This window comes from Sipha flava, unplaced genomic scaffold (assembly GCF_003268045.1).
Source record: "Sipha flava isolate LNK unplaced genomic scaffold, YSA_version1 310_pilon_pilon, whole genome shotgun sequence".
Classification (NCBI taxonomy): Eukaryota; Metazoa; Arthropoda; class Insecta; order Hemiptera; family Aphididae; genus Sipha; species Sipha flava.
The window spans coordinates 145,613-159,587 of record NW_020272989.1 but is presented as its reverse complement, the minus strand read 5'-3'; the positions used below and the strand labels follow the sequence as shown (position 1 = coordinate 159,587).

General features: G+C 29.7%; 1 pseudogene; it reads left to right on the top strand.

Annotated features, from left to right (window-relative positions):
- The first annotated feature begins 713 nt into the window (after positions 1-713).
- On the top strand, positions 714-12,384 carry LOC112686474 (annotated as a pseudogene).
- The last annotated feature ends 1,591 nt before the right edge of the window (positions 12,385-13,975 follow it).

Below are 13,975 nucleotides of genomic sequence, written 5' to 3'. Positions count from 1 at the left end.
AATAAGAAATATATGAACATGACGACTTTTCGAACCTATCTAGCGTACCGTGATATGACAGTTCGCTCGACAATGCAACGGTTATAGTAAACGAGTTTTCCTTATACTATATTTCATATAGTTATTCGTTATAATTAGAGACCGGAATTTTATTCATTTGCATGTTTATACTGAGTGTATGCACTTATACGAGGGTTGAGAATGTGGGCAATTCAGATCCAACTGATTCCATATATCAAATTTAATTTAGCATATAATGGCATATTTGAAAGATTGAGGTATATTTTTTCATAAGTCTTTATAATGTATATATTTTTTTAAATTATAGTAAATAATCAAAATATTTCATGTTTTTATTTTGAAAATTGGAATTTGCAATTACTATTAACACGGTATAGAATTTTATCTTTTCGAGTTCGATATCGTATTGATAAACTATTATCTGACAAATACATTTTAAGGTTACTTCTTAAAGTTGCGTAAAAATTTAGTATTAATTTATTGGCTACACTGCAAGTTTTCAAACTGACACACTGATTTAAATTCACTATGTTTTACCGTTTTATGTATTAGTGTAATAGCATGACAATATTGACAAAATAGATCTATTTTGTAATGTGTAGTAACTATTAGTGTACATATTATCACGTTTAATTTACGGTTTAGTGAAGTTTTTATTCTTATTTTGCGTAAATTAAAAACAATCTGAAAAAATGTCTAAAATACGAAAAAATATTAAGTGTTTGATAAACCAGTGGATTGAACCATATAATATAAACACTATTGTATTTAAAACTGATGAAATCGTAGTCTATTGTCAGGTATGCAATCGCCAAGTACCGCGTAATAAAAAGTTTCAAATCACACAACATACTCATACATCTTTTCATACTGATTCCTTGAAACGAAGTTTAAATAATAAAAAACAAATGATATTGGGAAATGTTTACAAACCTAAAACCAATAATTTTAATGAAGATCTCTGTTTGAGTTTAGTAGCTGCCAACATGGTTTGCCTACCATGATTTAAACTTCAAGTTCTACAATTTAGAGATTTCTTGCAAAAATACACGAATCAGCATATACCAGACGAGAGTTTACTTTAAAAATCTTATCTCGAGCCATGTTATAATGAAATAATAAATAACATAAAAGAAAAAGTAGGGGATTCGTATATTTTTTTAATTGTAAATTAAACAACAGATATTAATGGTACCTACATAACTAATCTTTTAATTGGTATGTTAAGTAGTGAAAACTATTGCAATCCCTTTTAATTGCTAGTAAAAAATTAGAAAAACAAATAATTCTACTCTTGCACGTTTTGTCAATGATGGCTTGAGAATTTTGTGGCCAAGTGATGATAATGACGAAAAAGTTTTGCTAATATTATCAGATGCAATCCCATATATGATAAAGACAGGTAAAACATTAAATGTATTTTTTCTCAACATGATACATGTCACATACCTAGCGCATATGCTTCAAAGAATAGCTGAAAAAGTGAGAGAATTATTTCCAAATGTTAATACACTGGTAAATAATTTAAAAAAAGTGTTCTTAAAAGCTCCTCATCGTGTAGAAGTCTACAAAGATGTCTTGCCAAATGTAGCCTTACCACCAGAACCTATACTCATCTGGTGGGGTACTTGGATTGAAGCATCCACCTTTTGTGCTTATAATTTGGTAGCCGGACAATTCACCGCATTTAATTCACCGGGTGTACAATTCACCGCAGTACAATTCATCGCGGCTAAAATTTATCGTAACATAATATATACGTACATATTATATACGTAGACATAGTTTCTTGAGTGATTGTAGGTCTAATAAAACGTATTCACGTAAAACTCGTTTTTGCTCTAAATATCTTCGGGTTTGACGTTACCAAACCTAAAAGCTACATCACCTTCACTGTTTACACAAATATATACTGTAACATTTTTATTAAACTAAAGTTAGTTAGTTTGAACTTATATTCAAATAAAAGGTCAACAAATCAAAAATTCTTATCGTAAATCACGAATCGTAAATCTTTACATTATAAAGATTAGTCGTCCCGAACAAACGAAATTTCGTACAATAAACGTGAAGTATTAATGTAATACTATACCTATACGTATAGCATCTATCACTTATCATAAAAATGTATTTAACCTGTTTTCACATGATAAAGATAATAACAATATAATGATAACATAATAATAATTCTGTCTTCTTGGCGATATGCAACAAATACATATAATTATTATTATATGTAACAAAAGTTAGATTTTGTCAAAAATATATACATATAGAAATATATAGAAATTTAATTAATATGTATATTATGATTTTTTACAGATCCATGGTATCCAATACAGTAATGTATTCCCGTCAGTTTTTGCATTATTGCCTAATAAAATGGAATCTACTTACTGTCGTTTATTTGAAGCATTGAAATCAATAAAAACTGGACTAAACCCGGAAACAATAATGGTTGATTTCGAGAAAGCTGCCATGAATGCCATCTCAAAACATTTTCCAGATACGAAAATTCGAAGTTGTTTTTTTCATTTTACCCAATCTGTTTGGAGACATGTTCAGTAAACTGGACTTCAACAACAGTATATTGAAGATTCAGAATTTGCTCTTCAAATAAGAATGATGACCGCTCACTAAGAGCGTACAAAACTAATTTGTACCAGTAGATGATGTTGTACAGGCTTTCAACGATTTGATGGACACTATTATTATACAACACACGAAGAGCTTTTAACTCCATTGACGGATTATTTTGAAGACACATGGATCGGTCGAGTAGACCGCAGAAATAGAAGAAAGCCAGCCAGTCAGCCTATGGAACTGTCATGCTTACACAAAAGAAAATATTCCGAGAACTAACAATTCTGTCAAAGGGTGGCATAATAGTTTTTCATCAACATTAAATGTGATTCATCCATGTATTTGGAAGTATATTGAGGCGTTCAAAAATGAAGAAACATTAAATAAAATTCAAATGTTTATTAGGTAATTCCACAGTAGTGAAAAAAAAATATAAGGACTTCGCTGCTAGATTAAAAACAGTGTGTGATAGTTATAGAAATATATTAATAGAAGATTATTTAAGAGACATAGCCCATAATTTTCAGCTAAATGTCTAATGTAGTTTTTTTTTAATAAATTTTCATAATATTTCTATAATTTTTATAGTAGTCTTATTTTTTACGATTCTAATATTAGTTATTTTATAAAAAGTTTCACGCGATTAATTGTAAACGCGGTGAATAGTCGTGCGATGAATTATCACACGGTGAATTGTCCGCAAACCGATAATTTTGAATAACTAAAAATAATTATCGTTGAAAAATTAAAAGAAAAAAATATGGTCAGTATAAAAAAATGTGAAGGTATGCTTAAGTTGGAATCTGTTAAAACTGATCTTACATATATTAAAACTAATTTTTTATACTTGTAAAAAATATTAAAAAATTAGAGATATCTAATTTATCTTTGTTTGATGCGACAAAAATTGTTAATGAAATTATTTTAAACATGGAAATGGTGTCTGGAAATAATGGAAGAATTATTAAAGAGAAAGTTTCTGATTTAATACACAAAAATGGTGATTTTAAAATATAGCAGATATCAGATGTTTTATCCGGGAAAAAGAAAATTTTACACCCATGATGAGTACTTGTATGAAAAATGCACCTATAACATCTGTGGACGTTGAATGGTCGTTTAGTACTTACAAAATGATATTAACTGAAAAAAGATCCAATACGACCCCACAAAATATGGAAATGTATATTGTAATTAATTGTTATGAAAACAAAAAATAATGGTTTTTTTTTTATAGGTATTTAAAAAATGTTTTGATTTAATTTGATATTGAAAGGTCCAACAATCCTACTTTATTATATTTGTTATGTTATACATTTATTATGTTTGTAGTTGGTAAAGTAATATAAATTTATGATGCGAATTTGAGCATATTTTTCAATTATTTGTGCTTATTAATGCATATCTTGGCCCTTTTGTTTTGCATATTTGCATCATATTTGCCACATTTTTAATGCATATAATTAATTATTGTGTATTAGTATATTTCTTATTTTAAAAGAGATGCCTGTCGAATTTGTCATTTTAATAGTCATAAAAAATTATACACTTTAATTGTTGAACTTTTATACTTGTATTATGTCCTTATATATAACATATATATGTTATATAATATCCTTTTATATTACTCGTCATGTTCCTAACAAGCATAATTTTATAGTAATGCACACATTGTATCAATATTTGTATGGATCCTGTTAGGTGTGGGTTCATCTTACATAATATGGATATAGCTGTTTGGGTGAGTTGAAAATGTTTTTTCTCAATTATTCGAATACCAAAATACTTAACTGTGATCTGTGGCCATAAAGATCGTTCGATAAATCAAGTTGTGTTATTATTATTAGTATTATGATTATTAGGTGTAGTAGTATCACGTAATATCTTTCCCAAACCGTTATTACTTCATTAACATTCAAAACAAAAAACCCAAGGTGATGTAGTTTTCATTGACCTAGACTATCCGCGGTCGGAGTTTCTCTCGTCTCAGTAGGTAGTCACACAACTAAAACGGTTTGTTTCAATCTATTTGGTAGTACCACAAAGCATTTATATTCATGGCCATGTTAAATTTAATCTCATAATATGACTATACTTTTGAAGTCTTTTAATCGTGTTTATTAGACTCAGTAATACTAAAGTAGATATAAACGCAGTTCTTAATTTTTTACTCTTATAAAAACAATAATTACTTTTTAGATTGAACATTGATTATTATTATTATAATTAAATCGAACACATTATTTATTTATTGTAAGTAGTGATGTCTCGATCGGCCTACTGTCGACAAATGTCATGTGATATACTTGTGAATACGAGAACCTAAGTCCAACTTACAACCGGAGTACCTAGAATATAGTTTTTTCGAAGGTATAAAAATATCAGAATAGAAATTAACACACATGATGTGGTATTGTTATTTTTTGTGAATAAATTATAATAAATCGTGTTATCGTGTCGATGACAGAGAAAGCGAATGAGCACGAAAAGAAAGAATGAGAAGATTATTAAAAACAGCATTGATAATTATAATAATCTGTGGGAACAATGGTTAAGTTATTTAACCGTAATCAGATAAATATAACAATAATAATGATTCCTATATAGGTTCTAAACAATATTACATTTTTTACTGACGTAAGAATATTCTTAATTCGGTTGAACTTTTCGAGGGTCCTCGGTAATTAACTACCTACTATGGACAATTCCAGTCATATAAGCGTTAATAATGTTTAATATACACAAACAAGGTAATGTGATAATATGAAATAAAAAAATATAAAATAAGTTAAATTAAAAAAAAAAATAAGTGCCAAGGTGAACAAATATTACATATGACATATATGAAGACGAAAATGTACGGATTGTTATGTGTACAGTAAAGATTGTTACATTCTGGATTGAAATGGAACCGAACCGAATTATTTGTCGAGAATTTTGACGAATTCTGAAGCGTATTTTATTTATTTTTATTAGCACATAAATAGCCTTACTAGGCCACTTTAGTCACTCATTAACTTGGTTTCTACTAAAATGATGCTTTTTATTTTTTTCAATAAACTGTTTAAAATGAAAGAGTTGCACTTGAAGTCCAAAAATATCCATATTTATAAAATTCAGTATTAAAACATTGGAAAAAAAACACTTGTCGTCCTTTTTTAAACGCGGCAAATTAATGGAGTGTTTTTTTTTTCCCAGTGTTCATCTTCTGCTGAGAAAGCCAACGTTAAAATCATATTTTTTTCAACGCCACTTGTTTCACTCATAATAAATGTCTACACATGAAATGCAAACTAATGTAGAAAATAAAATACGATTGTAGATCAGCCAAATGCTTAAAATTAAATACTAAGAAATACGTTAGGTATGCATGTATAACAAGCGGCTGGAGAGAAATGTGTAAAATTCATATGACCGTGGAGTGATTTGTTCCGACGTAACATATGCGGACGAAGTTCGTTTCCGTTCCGATTTGGTTCAATGTGTGGCAAGCTTAAAATCCATGGTTGGTTGGTGCTCCTCCGTGTAACTAGATTGTTTTAAAAGAAATAAATTGTTTTGAAATGTTTTTAAATTTTTACATGCTCAATAACTATTTATTACGCTTAAGAAATCATTGTGAGCCCATGCTTTAGGAGACGGAATGTTGTTGAACGATCGCAGACGGTCGCAAACGATGAGGTGTTCTGACGTGAAAAAAAAGCCGGTCAACCGGTTTTTGTAAGAAAATAAAAATGTTTTTTAACATCAAAACTAACAAAGGTAATGATGATTCAAAACAAAAACAAGACACGGATTGAAAGCATTATTGTGTCCGTCCTCTATCGGATTATCCTTTACTCGAATGTCGCGCCACCCAACTCCGCCGATAATCGAGGGTTTACCATGATAACCACTTATCGGTGGACGACTAGACGATGTGCCGTGTATCGCGGTATTCGTCGCGACAATGATTACAAACAATGAACTGGTACAACGATGAAGTGGCGACAGTACCATCGTTTAATATAATATAATAAATATCGATTGTAACGATTATTTAATTATTCGATGCTCAGAACAAGCGAATTTTGACCGACTTACAATGAAAAACTGAAAATGATACGGTAACGATATTTAAAACAAATAAAACAATGAAACAGACGTGGAAATATTGAAACGGTAGGGAAAAGATGTTGAAAAGAAAAAACTATTTTTGAACAATGTTCACTGACAAATGCAACATTGTTTCACGGCACAACTAGTTTGTCACTTATTCGCGTGCTATTTGTTATTAGTATTTTTAATATTTTTTAATTGCTAACACTCGGTGCGTTTGTCGATGAACGCATGTAGTAGGTATATTTTATAGTACATTGGAGCGCTTAAACGGTCGGTACGTAATAAATTACCGTAACTAGAGGTAGACGGGGAATAGGTAATCACCAAGGGCGCAGGAAAGTTAGGGGCGAGTAAGTTCGAGTTTAATTAAAATTGTTTTTTTTTTGTAAAACAACCGCCAATATAAAATTGGCCCAGGGCACCACGGGGGTTAATTACGGCACTGTTACAGTATACTGATTCCTAACGAAATTCTCGGCGGTCCACTGCAGACACCGTTCGTAACACTTCGTCGACTTAGGTTATCATTCAACTTGACTACTTTAGTTACGAATACGAGACGAATCGTTTTAAACATGGTCGATTTCAAAAGATGATATACCGGTGCCGCAACTGGACTAGTTTTATCACGTGCGTAAATAAAACTCAATGGGACTTTTTGAGGCACTGACAAAACAATTTTTTGCAATTTCATTTCATACCCAGGTATAATACCTATTGATTTACATCGAGATATGTCTCTTAAGTTCCTGCTCTCAAAAACAACAACAACAAGTAAAAAAACCCTTACACAGTAAAATATTTAGCTACGTAATTAGGTAAACATGTTATTATCTTCTGCTGTAATTTCACCACTAATTATTATTAACGTAGCTGTAGTAAAAAATTAAAAAAAAATAAATTACACGAAAAATTAATATAGTACTCGTATTAAATAATTTAATTAGATTACTAAAAAACGAGTTTTAATACCGTCGATTTAATAATGTGAATACGTATAAAATACGAGTATTACTCCATTCGAATATTCACTTGAGTAATTATTAATAACTTATGTTAAAACAATAATGGTTTAATTTTTTCTTATTCTAAAATCGTTTTTAAACAAAACTTTTTCTTCTTTGCCCATTCCTACTGTCTTATAGTTAAGGTCAATGATCCGTGCCCCATATGTTAGACACACTCTAGACTTTACACATCGATTATTACAACACTACTAATAGTAGAATAAAAATTATAATTTAGACATTTGGTTAAAATTATTCAAGACTCGACAGCTACACCAACCCCGTTTATTAAATATAAAATATATTTTGTTTATAGTTAAAAATCTAAACAAATTACAGATATAATAAACACGAATGTGTCTTATGCAAAAAAATAATATTAAGTGTTTTTGATTTCTGATATTCAGTAAATACATTACATTCAACAAACAGTTTTGGAAAATAAAACAAGTAGAATTATTATAATGATAGAGTACATAGTATAGTATTCCATCATCAAACAAGTGGTTTTAGAAACATGTATAGAAACGCCATATGCATCAAAATAACATAATGTACCTATACGAGCGCTCATTGTACTTTTGTGAAATATCTATATAATATGTAATTCTAACATTTTTTTATTCTAAAATGTTTTAATCAATGAAAGTATATAGTTTATAAAGATTCGAGTTCTTTAAACATCAGAACTATGATAGCATTTTTTTCTATATCTTTCACGCAATCGTTTCAGAGGGTCAGTTATTTAATGAATACTCGTATGAACAAATTATAACACAGCATTTAAAAAACTGTACTCTTCGTATAGATTAGGAACGCGAGTAATAAAAACAACTTATTATGTGGTTGCATTATATGAACCGAGTCCTGGAATATTTTTGTTGCGTGCTCTATAGATTACTAATTGAGTTCCGTGAAATTTAAAATATGAAATATTAATTGAGTGCTATTATTGATACGTCGTCTCATAAAAACCTGATCAAATTCGTCTCTTCTCAATATTACAGACCAACGATTGTAAGCGCAAACGATATTAGATATTTCAATATGAAGGCAATTTTCGTATTACCTGGATCATAATAAAAAATAAATCGTTTCTCGGATGTTATTAATACAGCTTATGACTGAAAAAATCTCTGGTGTAAAGCCTAAGTTCAGTAATAATGAGATAATATCGAGATAAATTTGACGAAAACAGCTACCAATTATTATATTTTGCGTCATACGATTTCCTTCGAGAAACACACGTCAACTCATACGCACTGGGTATGTTTTTCGTGTAGGTAGTAGAAATATTTTTACGCTCAAGGTTTCTAAGCCGTAGGCAAACGTATAACTTGACCCATATAAGATTGTGATATGGCGATGGCATCTACTATGGTGTGTCTACGTGATGGGTTTTATTATTTCCATAAGAAAACACCATGTTTACGAATGTAAACCCGTTTAAACAGGTTATCTATCAGCAGTAAACAAATAGAAAGTAGAGGGAACACATTTCGTAGTCATGTAGAGCTCGCACGAATAACGTTATGTAGTTACGGTTTATTATTATTATCCGTTCAGTTTATCACCCGAAAATAATCACTCCACGGTACGTTCAAGGCCGTTGACGGTTATTATTGTTCAAGTAGACGGTATCATTAATTAACCATCTAGGGCATACTAATGACAGCTCCATTATCAGATCTACATTTAAGATCTTCTGTGTCATATTTATATATTTATGTATTATTTACAAATATATATTTTTCAGCGCGATCGAATTGTGTCCCTAGTTTTGTTACGACACATTCGAGTTGCGTCCGCGGTTTTCTCACGACATGTACGAGTTAGTCCATGGGTTTTTCAGCGACTGAGAATAATGTTTGGTGATAAACTCGTAGATAGTTTTGATTATCGATATCTTGATTATAAATACTACCTTACAATATATTGTTGGTAATTAATTTTGTCCGTGTTAGCATTAAAAGTGGAAAAGAAGAATTATTTAAAAAGAACTATGACTGAGTTTGAAAATAAAAATATAATACGTCTTGACTTCGTTCAAAAATTGGCACACTATTTTATAAAATTAACCTTACATTTTAAAAAAATACATAATTTATAAATATTCAATTACAATTTTTAACCACTACACCCAGTGCTCAATTGTGAGGAGGGGGGGTGCGCAGGGGGACGGAGCTCCTATACTCTTTTTTTTTGCGTACCCCAACTATATTTTTTCACCGGGACGGGGGGACGCCACGTTCATCCTAATTGATGTCCAAAATAATTTTTATGTGAATTTCAATTTACGTCAATTGTAAAATAAATTTTATGATTTATAATATCAAACTATTTTTGTAATTAGAGATTATATGGTGATTATGATAAGGGACACCGTCGTCATTTCTAGAAAAATATAAATGCTCTCACCACGACCTTAGACTAATCTTCTAAGACCGTGGCCCGCACTAAAAAGTAAAAATAGATAAAAACAAAAACCAAATATATAATTATATCATTCGATTCATGAGATTGCCTGATCGCCTACAATTACCTATGTTAATTATTATTTTATTTTTATTTTCTACTGTAACATATAGGATGTTGGTATTGCTATCAAAATTATTTAATTTAAAATTTATTAAAATAAATATTTGAAATTTAAATATTTATTTAGCTGAAAAGTGGTATTCAAAATATATTTAAGGTTGGTTGAGAGGGGGAAGAGGGACGAAGCCCCCCACGGGTCTGGGTCAAATAATTGCGCACGTGGAACGCAGTTTTCAAATTGTTAGACTGAGCTCCTCTACTTACTTTTTCCCAATTCAAGCACTGACTACACCATTTATATAAATGTTAGTCATTACATTTTAAAGCAATAAATAATTTATCTATATACTATTATATAAAATTGTAAGGGGTTTTCTACGACCGCGCTAACAGAGAAAACTACTGAACCGATTTGGCTGAAATTTTTCACTGTTATACCCGACACTCTGCTGAAGGTTTTAGTACCACTTTTGTCAATAAAAAATAAGTATAAAGTTCTTGAAAAATTAAAAAATTATATGCCTATATTACATACATAAAATATAAAATCAATAATATTGTTACTATACTATTTATATTTTTTTAACATATTTAAATGCCATTAGCTGCATTGATTATAGTAACAACAACAATATAGTTAATAACAACATTTAGTTAATTATTTATTATTGAACACTGAACTAGTAAAGGGAAAATTCCCGGGAATATTAAAAATGATCAAACTTTTATTTTTATATGTTAAAAAATGAATATAAACATACTAAAATACTGAATAACTTTTACTTATAGATGTAATTAACAATATATATTTATATATAACTATAAGTACTTCAGTATCTTTATCAATAAAAATAAAAACATGCAGTACTCTTAAATCTTAATTAATACTTTTATAATAACAATATTATGAACTTATGATAAAAAAAAAAAAAAAAAGAAAACAATTAATTAAGTATCCAAACTACTACGCTGTATTTAAAAAGGTTTTATAAATAAACACGATTACTAAATAACTTTTTACTTATACATGTAATGAATAAAATAAATATGTAAATAAACTTCAGTATCTTTATTTAAATCACTTTAAAATAAAAGTAAAACAGTATCCTTAATTAATACTTTTATAATTATAATGTTTATGAAGTGTGAAACTAAAAATTTAACTTACTAGGTAGGTACTAATAGTAACAGAAATTAAATGTATAAAACAAATAACTATGTAAATGAAAAATACTAAAATGAAATAACGATAATTCTATAAGGACGTACAGTAGTATAGACTATCATTCTATTCCAACTCAATTTTTTTTTTTTTTATTTTTTAAAGAAATTTCTCGAGATGCTGGGGAATATTCTGGGAATATTCCCTGTTCCCGGGAACATTCCTTGTGGCCAGTCCCTATTTTTTAGTGAACCCCGACACAAAGTGTGTAGTCAAAAACTCCAAGTATGCAATTCGGGATTCGAAAAGTGTGTATCTAATAAATACCTACTAATAAATAAGCTACCTACTATGAAGATGTTTTTCGGGAAATCAGTTTAAGCAGATAGCTGATGAGGACTTAAATATATCTATTATATTTTAAGTTATATATCCCACATTAAAATAAATAATTTAATTATGATGTGTAATTCGATTAAAAAAAAGAACTATTACTAAAAATTATTATCATATGGAAGAGGGTAGAGAGGAGCTCTGTATCATATCATTGTATATTAAAAAATGTGTAGTACGAATTTTTATGAAAAATAGGGACTGCTTGTGGCACATCGCTACACTGAACCAAAGACGTAAATAATATAGAATAAAATAACAGTATACTTCAAATACTGAAACTGAACGCTGAACACAAAAAATAATATGACGCTGAATGGCTGAACAGTCGAGTGTGGTTCTTTTTTGCTACGCACACCGTTTCACAATCGTAAAGGTTACGCACTAGCATCAGCACACTACATGACACACTACGCCCATTACGAGCATATTTTGTGCTTAGTTTGATAAAATATACTTCTTAATTCTACTTATGAAGGTTTATTGGGCATGCTAATAGAGTTAAATTTCGGGAAGATGACCAATTCATCATTATGCCGAGAGCGCCAAGAGCACGCATTGGCAGAAGAACTTTTTTGATAATATATCAAATTTAATACAGAATGCGTTTGTCCGATTCGTAAAAATGGCCCTCTTGGAAAAATTCTGCAAGAAACCTCATTCGTTATGTGAATTAGTGTACAATGAGTCACAGATCACATATTGAAGCAATTGATCGAACATTAAAATATCTATACATTAAAATAAGCTTATGGATGGCATAACATTTGTTTTCGCTGGTGATTTCCGTCAAACCTTATCAGTGATTCCTAAAGGTACTCGAGCTGAAGTCGTTAATGCTTCCTTATAATCTTTCCCTATATGGAACAATTTCGAAAAACTATATTTGCGAACAAACATGAGAGTTTATTTATGCGAAGGGAATGATAATTTTCCAGCACAATTGTTGAAAATTGGAAATGGAACTTTAGAAAATGAAAATGGTTACATTTCTGTTAACCACACAATTGGACGGGTGGTAAATAATGTGGAAGAGTTTATTTCTGCAGTTTATCCTGACATTTTTAATCTTCTCAATAAATGATATCAGTGGTTATGTGATAAAACTATTATCTCTCCGAGAAATGTAACAGCAGAAGAAATCAATGATATCATCCATCTAAAGTTCGATGGACACTCACGTGAATATCAGTTACATCAACAGATGTTGCTATTCCATTATCCACAAGAATTTCTCAACTTTCTTTCTTCTTCGGGATTTCCTCCTCATAAACTAAAATTAAAAATTGATGCTTTAATTACATTATTACGTAATCTTCAACCACCGAACTTATGTAACTGTACAAGACTACAAACAAAATCGTTGCAAAATAATATTATAGAAGCCGTCATTCTTAAAGATGCAACAAAAGGAGAAATTTCATTTATTCTAAGAATTTCCATGCTTCCATCTGACTGGTCGTTTTCTTTTAAACGGCTCCAATTCCCTGTTAAAGTTTCTTTTGCGATTACGATAAACAAAGCTCAAGATCAAATACTTTATATACGTTGGCGTAGATCTTTGAAAAGTGTGATTTTCATATGGACAATTATAGGTGGGATTTTCTCGAAATGGAGACCTGAATCATCTTATGATTTTAATTTCAATAGGAGATAAAACAAAAAATGTCATATACTCAGAAGTTTTATACAGTGACTGTTCTGGCATTAAAATTTTGAGGAGGCAACAATTTTGTTCCTACCCATCTGGAATTATTAAAGCGAATCGCACAGTCCTAAAAACTCATTTATTTTGTTTAAATACAATTTTTTTCTTTAAAAATCTGTCAGAGAACGGTTTCATTTTCACTATAACACATAATTAAATGCTAACTACTAAGTTACAATTTGACATTACTGGTAGGTATATTGTATATAAATTATAATTATAGTATCAAAATACTATATACATCTATAATTTATACAAAAATGAGACACAAACCCTATAAAGTGTCTTTAGTTTTGAGTTACAAATAGTTTAATATTTACAAAATTGATGCCGAAGAAAAATTTCAAAAAAATTTATTGACCTAAATAATAACAATTTTTAGTTTCTAAAATTGACTAGTGTCTTCCTAGTAAAAATCACATACAAATTTAAGTAACTTAAATAAATGTATAGTCATAAAAA